The 11,646-nt window shown below is 44.5% G+C and overlaps 1 non-coding gene across 1 annotated transcript; it reads right to left on the reverse strand.

Moving 5' to 3' along the window:
- Window positions 1-10,107: 10,107 nt before the first annotated feature.
- On the reverse strand, window positions 10,108-10,214 carry LOC149997974 (U6 spliceosomal RNA). Its single transcript, XR_016507379.1, has one exon. It is a non-coding gene; the product is annotated as a U6 spliceosomal RNA (small nuclear RNA).
- Between the last annotated feature and the right edge of the window lie 1,432 nt (window positions 10,215-11,646).

Genomic DNA, 11,646 nt, shown 5'->3' on the forward strand with positions numbered 1-11,646 from the left:
CAGACCGGACCTGTCAGGACTTGGCCATGTGTCCTATAAGGACTGCCAAGACACTAGTCCTCCTGATGGGCAATGAAGGTGTCCACAGAGGTATGATCAACAAGAGATATTAGGAAATGATCTCCCACCTCCAGCATTCCCAGTACTGACCTCGTCTTGCTCTTCCCCCTGCCACTCCCCACTGCTTTTGCATCCCTCTCCTTCCAATACACACACATACACCATTTTTATTCGGGGGGCCATCAGTGCACATCCCTTATCGCTGCCAAAAACACATGGGCTGGGTGGGGGTCAGGGCTGAATGGACAGACACCTCCTCCCTACCCAATACTCTTGCTATATGTGGATGGAAAACTTTTTCTGAATAAAAAAGATTCTACTAAAAAAAGACAGCAGGAATTCTTTTCCTTGCAAATAGAGAATGCTAAGTGACACAGATAGGCTGAATCTAACAAGGTGACATTACATGTAAGGGATACTTGTATGGGCCTAAAAACTGGGCCAAAACCACCTGTATGTGGACTAGATGGTGGACATGGATCCAGGCAGGAACAGAATGTAAGGTGAGGACATGGGGCTTTCAGGAGCAACACAGCAGGAGCCAGCAAGGCCCAAAGTGGGGCCTATGCCCCATTCGGACAAGCCAGGTTACACTAACATGGTGTCCTGTAGAATGCCCAGGAAGGCCACTATGGGGAAGAATCTGGAAATCCCACCAAAGAAGAGGAAGTTGAATAAGCAGAGTTGTTCAGCCTGGAGCAGAGAAGGCTTGCTATCTTAAAATATTGCTATCTCAGTCATCTGACAATTGTTCCTGGCACGTACTGCTGAATAAGGCAAGACATATTCTCCATCAGAGAACGAATAATCTAGTGTCCCGATGGGGGAAGTACAGGTCTCTGTGGCAGTGTGTGCTCCAGATGAGATGTGGGCTTCCTGGGCGGTGGGAGTTGTCTAAGGTGAGTCTAGAAGGATGTGTAGGAAGGAGTTACTCTAGCAAATCAGTAGGTTGGGTGGGCATGGATTGGGGCTTTCTAGGCAAGAGCAGTAGGAGATGCTATAAGGGAAGTGGGCATACTGTCTTACAGGGAGTGGGGACCAAGTGTGAGGGGTCTGGTACCAGATCAGAAAGAGCCTCGGGTGTCATGCCAAGGGAAACATTGAAGGTTTTTAAGTAGGAAAGTGAAAAAACAAGATTTCCATTTTTAAAAGATCACCGTGGGAACAGATTTGGTAGCAGAGAGAGGCTAGAACATGTAAGATAAGTTAGGTTCTTTGGAATAGTCCAGAAGGGAAGAGGGCTGGGCTGGTGGAGGAACAGCAGTGGGGACAGGGAAGGACTTGATATGAGTGTTATCGGGGTGGTAGAATAAGGAGGAGGAGAGGAAAAGAAGAGATCACAGAAGACCTCATTCACTAGGTAAGACATTTAGTGCTGAGGGTGGCAGCTGGTCTTCCAAAAGAGCCATCCTGGCCATGGCAACAGGACCTTGGGCTGCCAAATGGCACTTCATCAACACAGCCAGACTGTGTCTGGTTTTCAGAGGCTGACACACAGTAATTACACCCATAAGGGACTGCCTCACAGTTCCAAATACCAGTGTGTTAACTCCCAGTAGAGAATCAAACTTCAAAAAATCTAAATGGGGGAAGGGTTTAGTCAAAGGGTTTAGTGGAAGGACCCGTGGACATGGGCAACAGGGTGGGGACTGACTGGGGGAGTGAGGGTGGAGTGGGGCAAGGGAGAGCAATGGGGGAAAATTAGGACAATTGTAATTGAACAACAATAAAATAAAATAAAAAATGAAATAAATTCTAAAAATATCTGACTAGATCTTCTCAGAGGGACCAGACTACATGTACCAGACACCTCTACCCAGGCAGCAAGGGCCCTGGGGGCTGGAAGGGTCATCAGAAGTCCCCAGAGAAAGGGAATGAAGGTGTGTGTTGAGGGAGACTGTAAGGCTGTTTATGATGACTGTGGCTAATTTCTGGCAAAGACTGTTGCCCACTGATGTATTCACGTTGCCTGTGAAGTGAATGCTCCTGTCTCCCCATTCAACGCCTCTCACTGTGGAGTGGGAAAGTTACAAAATGCCATCTTTCCCTTTGATCTCCATTTTCTGCACATCTCCCCCCTCCTATTTTGGATCGCTCTTTTGAATTGATGTATTTTTCCATTACAAGCAGTATCTTATTTCTTACATAACATGGGAGTTAAATATATGAAAGCAGAGAAATTATTTACATGTCCTATTGTGGGTCCATTCCTAGAGCTTATAAATGCTATAAAATCCCTATTTGCTATATAAATGCCTTTTTTTTTTTTTACAACTTAGTATTATTCACAGTATACATGATATTTTGGGGGAAAACATTAAAACATTGGTTTTGCAAAAAGTCAGGCACGAAAAAAAGCCAATGCAGGGGACAAAGGGGAATGGAGAGACTATTCTAGAACAAAAAAGATTAAAGAGCCATACACGCCCTCAAAATGTATTGTGTAGGCTTGTTTGAAGTCCAATTCAAGCACACAAGTCATAAAAACACATTTTTGGGAATAGCTATTGAATACGCAGTATTAGGTCACGTCAAAGAATTGTTATTAAAATGTAAGGTGATAGTCCCGGCTCGTATGGTTCAGTGGATTGAGTGTGACCTACGAACCAAAAGGTCTCCAGTTCCATTCCTAGTCAGGACACATGCCTGGGTTGCAGACCAGGTCCCCAGCTGGGGTTGTGCGAGAGGCAACTGATCTCCGTTTCTCTCACACATAGATGTTTCTCTTCCTCTTTTTGTCCCTCCCTTCCCATTCTCTCTAAAAAATAAATAAAAATTTTAAGACATAAATACATTTTAAAGTGATAAACATGCTTATATGAGAAAATACATATTTTAGAGGTGTAAAGTACGGGATAAAAAGACAGCATCATTACATCTGGAATTTGGTTTAAAGTGCTTTGGTAAGTGACAAAAGAAGATGAATCTTGGCAAGATTTTGATAATTGTTGAATCTAAGTGATGAGTAATGAGGGTTCATTGCAATACTCTATTTTGTGTGTATATAAACATTTTCATAATCATAAAAAAGCTAAAGATGGATTAAACAATAGAAACAATAAAAATGAAGTTTCTAGGGTAATTTCTTACCACCCAACTCTCATTCTGTCATCTGACTTAGGAGACAAGAGAAATTCATTGTGAGGTTGGAAACAAGGGCCTGCTAATGCTGACTTTTCAACAGGATTTTGCAGAAGACTGAGTAGAAGAGTTTGATGTGGATGGGTGTTAGTGACTTTTCCTGAAAATCATCAAGAGGATATTGAATACTAGCTTCTTTGCTTGAGGAAGGATTGTGTATTGAGCTGTCTGTCTGCCAAAAGGTGTACAGACCTGGGAGGCAGCAGAGGGCAGAGGTAAGAAGTCTAGTTTTAGAAGCAGACAAATGGGGTTCCAGTTCTGACTCAGGCCCTTAATTAACCACAGGATCTTTGATACGTCACTCAACTTCTAAAAGCCTCAGTCTCCCCCTCTATAAATGGGAATGATAATAACCACTTTGTAAGGATTTATTAGGATTAGTTGAAATATTTCTGTGCTCGGTACATGGTAAATACTGATTAATCACTAGCTACTATTATTATTCTTGCTGTATTTGGGTCACCGACATTACGATTGTTATTTTTATATGACTTTTTCAGTTTCCTGAAAAATATGCATACAGGAAAAGGTGGGGAGAGATTCCACTATCTGGAAGCAGGATGACTGCTCACATCAGTTTTTACAGGGTCTCTTGTATCCATGGGACTCTCCCAGGGTCGCTCTGCCCACTGCCACCTTTCCAGACATTGTTTTAGGATCCACATCCTAAAGTGGAAGGTGATTTATCTTGTGCTCCAGGTGGATGATTTTTATTCTTAATTCAGCTTTGAAGAGATATCTCATTTCTTCATGTTTTAAACACAGTCTTGGATACACAGTCTCATCAGTTCATAGGTGCTCTTTAAATTTTCCCTTTTCCTTCATTGTAGAACTTCCGTCACCCACCCTCAGGGCAATGAACCTGTGACTCAACCCCATGGCTTTCACGTGCCTGGTGACATATTTTTATCTGAACTACACAGCACTAGGGTTGGACAGTGTTTTCTTTTGTCCCACACAGTCTTATAAAATAAAGGCCACTGTCAACCAAATGTCGCAATAACTGCGTGGAAGAGCTAAAAGTGGGGAAGGCACCGTGGAAGTGTTGGTTTGGCAGGGCTGTGGAGGACTTCCAGCTCAGCTAACTGCGAATACTCCTGTAGCCTGGGAGTACTGGCATATAAATATGAAAGTGTCAGTGCTCCGGCTGTCCAGAGAGGCCGGCTGTCTTGACAGGTAACTCCGTAGAGAGTGCAAAGCCATGTCCACTGCTCTCATCTACTTACCCAGCTGGGTTGGCTAAAATTGCTGCTTTGCGTCCTCATTCTCCTAAGTTTCAGCCTCAGATAGGCTTCTCTGAGGCTCCACTGGTCACGGGATTAGGCCTGCCTGTCTCTAACGCTCCTCAGCCTCCGCTTGGAGAGGGGAGCCAGTCTCTCCCCATAACATGTTATATCTTGCTTTTTTCATTCCCCAAGGGTGAGCTTCTTCAAGGGGCAGCTTTGCTCTTCATTCCTTGGTATTAAATGTCCAGCCTGATACTTACATAACCCATTGTGATCCAGCTTCTTTCTTTTTTTGTTTTAAACTATTTTTTTCCTTTTCTCTCTTTCTTTAAATTCTCACCCAAGGATATACTTAGAGAGAGGGAAAGGGAGGGAGACAGAGAGGGAGAGAAACATTGATGTGAGAGAGAAACATTGATTGGCTGCCTCTCGCACGCTCCATGACTGGAGACCAAACTTGCAACCCCTGACCAGGAATCGAACCTGTGACCTTTCAGTTTATGGGACAACGCTCCAACCAATGGAGCCACATTGGTCAGGTCTGTGATCCGATTTCTATGTTTTCCTTCTCTCATCTCACCAGTTAAAACTTCTGAGGTGCCCAGCACTGACCCTGGATTGCCAGCACTTGCCTAGACCTCTTTAGTGTCCCGTAGGATGTCACCCCTCTTGCCTGCAAATTCTGTTCTCTTGGCTTCAGTTGCTCTCTCCTACTCCTTCCACTCTCCTCTCCGCCTGCTCCACTTCCTCTGTCTGTCTGAATTGGCTGTACTCCCCACTGACCCCTGCCCAGGCTCCATGTCACTTCTCATCTGTCCACTCCCATGACCCCATCACACATATGTGGATGACTCCCCGCCCCGTCCTTTCTGAGCTCTGGGGACAGATGCTCATGGGAGTCCCCACCCACCATCATCAGGATATCACACAGGCCCCTCAAACTCAGTAACAGCCAACTTGAGCTCCTTAGAGGAATCATCTGGTCCTTGCTGACTTCTCTGGCTACACACTCTCTCCATTGCTATGAGGTATAGCAACACCGGATTAGAAACTCAGGTGGCCTTGGAGCTCATCAAACCAACCTAATACGAGAGGAAACAATGTTTTTCAGACCCTTGGATTAGCAGCTTAGCACAGTGTCACAGTGATTCCATCTCCTTTATGTTCACAAAGCCCCAGCACAGGCCCTGTGCAAAGTTAAGGATCCTATTCCCAGGCAACAGCAGAGCCTGGAAAAGGGGCTGCAAGCTTGACAGCCCACAGGGCCGCGCAGTTTTTATATGAGTAAAGGTGAGTGTGTGTGTGGGGGTGAACTGGAGTACATATGGCCCACCTCAAGACAGGGGGGAGTACCTTCTAGCTTCAGACAGGTATAGGCTTGTGTGAGCATTGCCACAATTTCTGAGCTTTCAAGAGAACCCAGAAATCTGAATGTTCATGTGACTATTCCCCTTGGTAAATGTTGGCAACTAATTCAAACTTTAAAACGTGCTGTGAGCCAACTCATTGTTTAAAACACTGTGGGAATCGAACAAAACATACCCGTGGCCACATGCAGCCCGCCGGGCATGGGTCTGTGAGAGTAGAACGTGCGGAGGCTTGGCAGTCTGACCGACGCCAGCTCCAGTACCAGTTCTGCTACTCTAGCTGTGTGTCTTCAGTGAAACAGGGATAACGATTCTTCCCTCACTGAGTTGTAATGAGGACGAGATCATATTTGTTTGAAAATGGCTAGCACAGAGCTGTTCCCTCAGTGGAAGCCAATTAACCAGGACTATCGACACAGCTACAGAAAGGGGGGTTCAATTGGTTGGCGCTCCAGCCTGTACAGCAGAAGTCTGCAGGTTCGATCCCTGGTTGGGGCACATAAGGGAGGCAACTGATTGATGTTTCTCGCTCACATTGATGTTTCTCTCTCTCTCTCTTCCCTCCTCCCTCCTTTCCTCTCTCTCTAAAATCAATAAAGTGGAGGATTTTTTAAAAATGACATGTTCGCATGATCAGCACAGGAAAACAGGGCATATGGACACCACCAGGGGATGGGAGACTGAGCCTGGCTGACAGTGCCACAAGGACTTCCATTCCCCAACACCAGTCCTCAGTGCTGGCCTTCCTTGTGCAAGGAGAAAATACCCCCAGGGCACCCTCCTTCCCTGGGCTCTGATTCCTGGCTTACCCAGCACCTTTCTGGTCAGAAATTCCATTACCCATGTTCCCCAGACTGGGAATGGTAGCTCTAGATGAACCATGTGGCCTTTACAGTCTGTGAACAGACCTTCTGATTTGCATTCCCTTCCTCTTAAAATCCCAAAACACAGTCAGCAACTTAGAAGCTGTGGTTGGCCATGTGGGGAAAGGAAGCACAGGCTTTGGGGCAAGCTGTTTTAAGACTGCCACTCGAGTGAGGAATCCGTGTTGCAATTGCTTCTCTCACAGAGGCTGCAAAGACGGTCTTCCACAGGCATTACCCAGCTGGGAGTGAAGAAATCATTACCGCTACCAAGCACTTCCTCAAAGCTTCCAAAAAAACTTACTGAGTCCACATTCCAGAGCTGGACAGCACTGTCATTAGTGCCAATACTTTTCATTCTTGAGACCACGGCAGACATAACCACTGGGGCCAGGACTCCTTCCCACCGAGCCAGAGAAATAGCCCATCTCAATGCTGCAATCCAGGTAACTGCAATCAGTTGACTGGAATTGGTGTATGCCACCAAACCTATTTAATATTTCATCTTATTGCATACTAGACCCGTTGCTAGGAGATGCAAGGTGAGTAAAACATGGTCCCTGCCCTCAAGTCTGGAGGTAGGATATGGACATGGGTGGGGAGGAGGCAAAACTGTAAACACATATTTATAATCAGGTGAAGTATAAAACGGGTTAAATGTATGAACACAGTCTGTGGAAACATATGAAACGACGACTAATTCTGCCTACAAGCATGACACCGTGGCAGGTCTTCAAGGATGAATAGGAGTTGAATAGGCCAAGCAAGGTGGGAAAGGTATTGCTGGCTGAGGGACTAATATAGACTAATCTTGGGATCCAGGAAGCACTGGAACAGGTGTAAGGAGAAAACCTATACCCAGAGTGGGAGGGACCATTTGTCTGCATCTCCCTACACCATAAATACGTCATCATGAGGTTGCGGTGAGGAGTGAATGTGGGACTGACGTACTGCCTGGTAATAAAGTCAGCTGCTGCTGATGTCCCCAGGATACTAAGGGGCAGGAAGCTGAGCTTTAGCAACTGAGCCAGAACAGGTGTAAAGCAGAGGAACTTCATCAGATTTAAAACACTTCTATACTTTCCATGATAAAAATACATATTTATATTAGAAGAGTTGAAAATGTTTTTAAAAGAAAAAGAAGAAAAAAATCTGATCTCACTCCCCTACCCAGATAGAACCTCTGTTAATACTTGGTGCAGTGTCTTCCAGTCTTTACTCAGTACAATTCTTTTCTGTGCCTATAAACATACTGTATGAACAACAAGTCCTCTATTTTTTTAATTTTGGAAGTTAAAGCTCTTTTAAATTATAACATAGTTGACATGCAATATTATATGAGTTTCAAGTGTATAACATAGTGATTTGACATTTATGTACCTTACGACGTGACCACCATAAGATGTCTAGTAACCATCCATCATTGTACAAAGTTATTGCAATATTATTGACTGCATTCCCTGTGCTGTATTTTATGTCCCCGTGACTTATTCATATTATAACTATGAGTTTGTACCTCTTAACCCCCTTCACCTTTTTGCCCACCCCCCTAACCCTCTGGCAACTATCAGTTTGTTCTCTTTATCTGTGAGTCTATTTGTTTTGTTGTTTGACTTGTTTAGTTTTTCAGATTCCACCTATAAGTGAAATTATAAAGTATTTGTCTTTCTCTGATTTATTTCACTTAGCATAGTACCCTTTAGGTCCAAACATGTTGTCGTAGATGGCAAGATTTCATTATTTTTCATGGCTGAGTAACAAAAGTCCTCTGTTTTTTTTCACATAGAAGTAATGACATAGCCCTGATTGGTGTGACTCAGTTGGTTGAGTCTTGTCCTGCAAAGCAAAGGGTCACCAGTTTGATTCCCAGTAGGGGCACATGCCTGAGTTGCGGGTTCAGTCCCTGCTCAGGGCGCAGTTGGGGTGCATACTAGTGACAACCAATCAATGTTTCTCTCTCACATCTATTTCTCTCCCTCTCTTTCTCCTTCCCTTCCCCTCTCCCTAAAAATAAATAAATAAAATCTTTTTAAAAATTAAAAAAAGTAACGACATATGCAGTTTTTTAAATTATTACAATCTCTTTGAACATATCATTTTAATGGCTAGCATCCATTGAATGGATCTGTTATAATTTACTCAACCATCTATCTCCCTCTTGTTGGACAAGTAGGTTGTCAATATCTTTTTTTCTTTTCTTACTGTCAGTAATGTTATGGAGAACATCTTGGCACATAAGGCTTTTCTCTGTAATTCAGATTATTTCCCTGGGATAGAGAATCAAAGAAATTAGAGAACTTGAAGGTTTTGATGCAACGCTACCAAACTGTTTCCTGAAAGGGTGCATTGGCACTCCCTCGGCAATGTTCGTTTGATGCAAGCCTTACCAGCCTTGGGCACTCTCATTTGAAACTAAATCTCTTCTAATGTGTTGGCCACAAGAACAAAAGCAAAGGCACAGCATTCCTCTTATTATTTGGAAGTGGGAGAAGAGCTCACATGTGAGTCTCATACTTGGTTCTGTGTTACGACCTCTCAATGCTTAAATTTTTTATCCAGTTGTTGATGGATGGGGGAGAGATCTTAAGTTGTTATCAAATATAATTAAAATAGTAATGCTTTGTCATATTTTAAAGGACTGTTTTGTTTGTTATTTGCCTTTTAATTTATGTTTCTAATCCTGATGGAGTTAAATGTACAATCTTTTACTTTTCAAGCACTTTTTTCCTTTAAGAATTTGAAAGGGCATACATGTTTAGCTCTTCCTGGATAAAGTCACCTCTCTCTCTGGACCTTAATTTCCTCATCTTTTAATAGGCCAGGCAGGCAAAGATGTGATCTCTCGGCTTTCTTCTAGGCATAGATTCTTGGACTCTGGACTCCACGAGGTAGCTCCACACAGGCAACCCTCTCTTCATGCTCTGGGGCTCCAGCCAGGAAATTCTTTCTCCTGGAGGGGTTCATGTATTCATTCAATTACCACCTTCTGAACATCTACCATTTGCCAGGCATTATTCTAGGTAGTGAGGATGCAGTAGTGAAGAAAACAAAGCTCCTGCCATCAGGTGGCTATCTGGGAGAAGAGCATTCCAGTTAGAGGGAACAGCAGATGCAAAGACCCCGAGGCAAGAGACTGTTGGAGAATTTGGAGCAGGGAACAAGGAGGCCAGGGTAGCAAAAGCAAAGGGAGCAGGAGGGATGGAGTAGTGGAAAGAGTAAGAGAGGGCATGTGGTCTTAGGGCCATCCTAATGACTTGGCTTTCACTGAACTGAATGGAAACCACTGGATGGCTTTGAGCAGAGCAGTGACCTAATCATATCTAGGTTTTAAAAGGGTTAGAAGAAGCCTCTAGTCCAGTGGGCTCCACTCTGGGATGAGCCACACACATTTCCAGCTGACCTACCATGGCCTTACATCTCTCAGTCTTAGTTCTTTCTTTCTTTCTTTTATTAAAAAATTAATGCTTCATGAATTTGCATGTCATCCTTGTGCAGGGGCCATGCTAATCTTCTTTGTATAGTTCCAATTTCAGTATATGTGTTGCCGAAGCAAGTGCTCAGTCTTAGCTCTTTTAAAAAAAAATCCTCACTGGAGGACATACTCATTGATGTGGGTGGGGAGAAGGGGAGAGGGAGAGAGAGAGAGAGAGAGAGAGAGAGAGAGAGAGAGAGAGAGAGAGAGAGAGAGAGAGAGAGAGAGAGACAGCGTGAGCGAAACATCAATGAGAGAGAGGAACATAGAATGGTTGCCTCCTGTACATGCCCCAACTGGGGACGGAGCCTGCAGATGTTCGGTGTACAGGATAACACTCCAGCCAACTGAGTCACCTGGCCAGGAGTCAGTCTTAGTTCTTTAGGAAATAATTCTAAGATTTCAGCTGGGTACTACTCCCTTACCATAGCTAACCTAACTCAGTCAAACTTCTGTGTAGGTGGTAGAGAGGGGAGGGAGCCGACCACAAGTTTCATGTTTAATGTGGAACTTCCTATTTCTAGGAAGATCGCAAGGTGGCAGGGGTCCTTTGGGGGTGCAGACCATCATTCAGTCCATCAGTAAAGAGTCAGCATCTACTTAACCTGAGCCTTGAACTCTTTCTGACTCAGGGAAGGTAGGGGACTGTCAAAAAGCCAGCAACAAGGTCACACACACAGTTGTGATGGCCAGAAATGGAGCCCCCACCACTCCAAGAATATGACCTGCATCCAGAAATCTATTCAGCTGCCCTGTTGCCAGGGAAGGGGACCATTCTGGGCTCTGCTCCTCTCAGACCAGGCCCAAGCCTCAGAATGAGCACCCTTGGAGTCCCACAGCTGCTCTCCTTAAAGCACTTGCCACAGGTGAAATCTTACATGGGTTAGTAGGATTCTTTGATGTCTCTCCCTCACCATTTTAGAAACTGCAGGGCCTGGTAAGGGCTTTGTTTCCTTCACTGCTGTGTTCCCAGAGGTTCCCCAGCATGGTCCTTGACACATAAAGCATGCTCAGTAAATGCAATGAATGAATAAATAAGGGAGAAAGACAGATAATGTCATCCCCTTGATGCAAGTATGGGGATGCATCAAGTTCCCCTGGCCTTGAGAGTTAACAAAAGGGAAGGAACCAGGCAATAAAATAGGCCCAGACAAGAGATCTGGCTGCCTTTGGGCCCAAATCCTATAGTAGGAGCACCCAGGAACATAGGGCCACTTCTAACAGCCTCCAAGGCCCTCCATGGTCTTCTCCTCCTCCGCCTTTCCAAGGGCCCTTCAGAGCCAGACCTCAGCCCTGAAACAAGACTAATTTCCTAGGTAAAGATCCTAAGGCAGGAGTTGAGCAAATGACAGCCTATTAATAACAATAATAGAACTTACAATGTACCAGACACCGTTCTTCCACAGCAACTCTTTGAGGCAGGTTCTATTCACATCTCCAGGTTAAAGATGAAGAAACTGAGAGACAGGGAGGTAAGTGGTAGCCCAAGACAGTAGCAGAGCCTGTGTAATGAAATA

The sequence above is a fragment of the Furipterus horrens genome, unplaced genomic scaffold (assembly GCF_987537825.1).
Source record: "Furipterus horrens unplaced genomic scaffold, mFurHor1.1.pri manual_scaffold_11, whole genome shotgun sequence".
Classification (NCBI taxonomy): Eukaryota; Metazoa; Chordata; class Mammalia; order Chiroptera; family Furipteridae; genus Furipterus; species Furipterus horrens.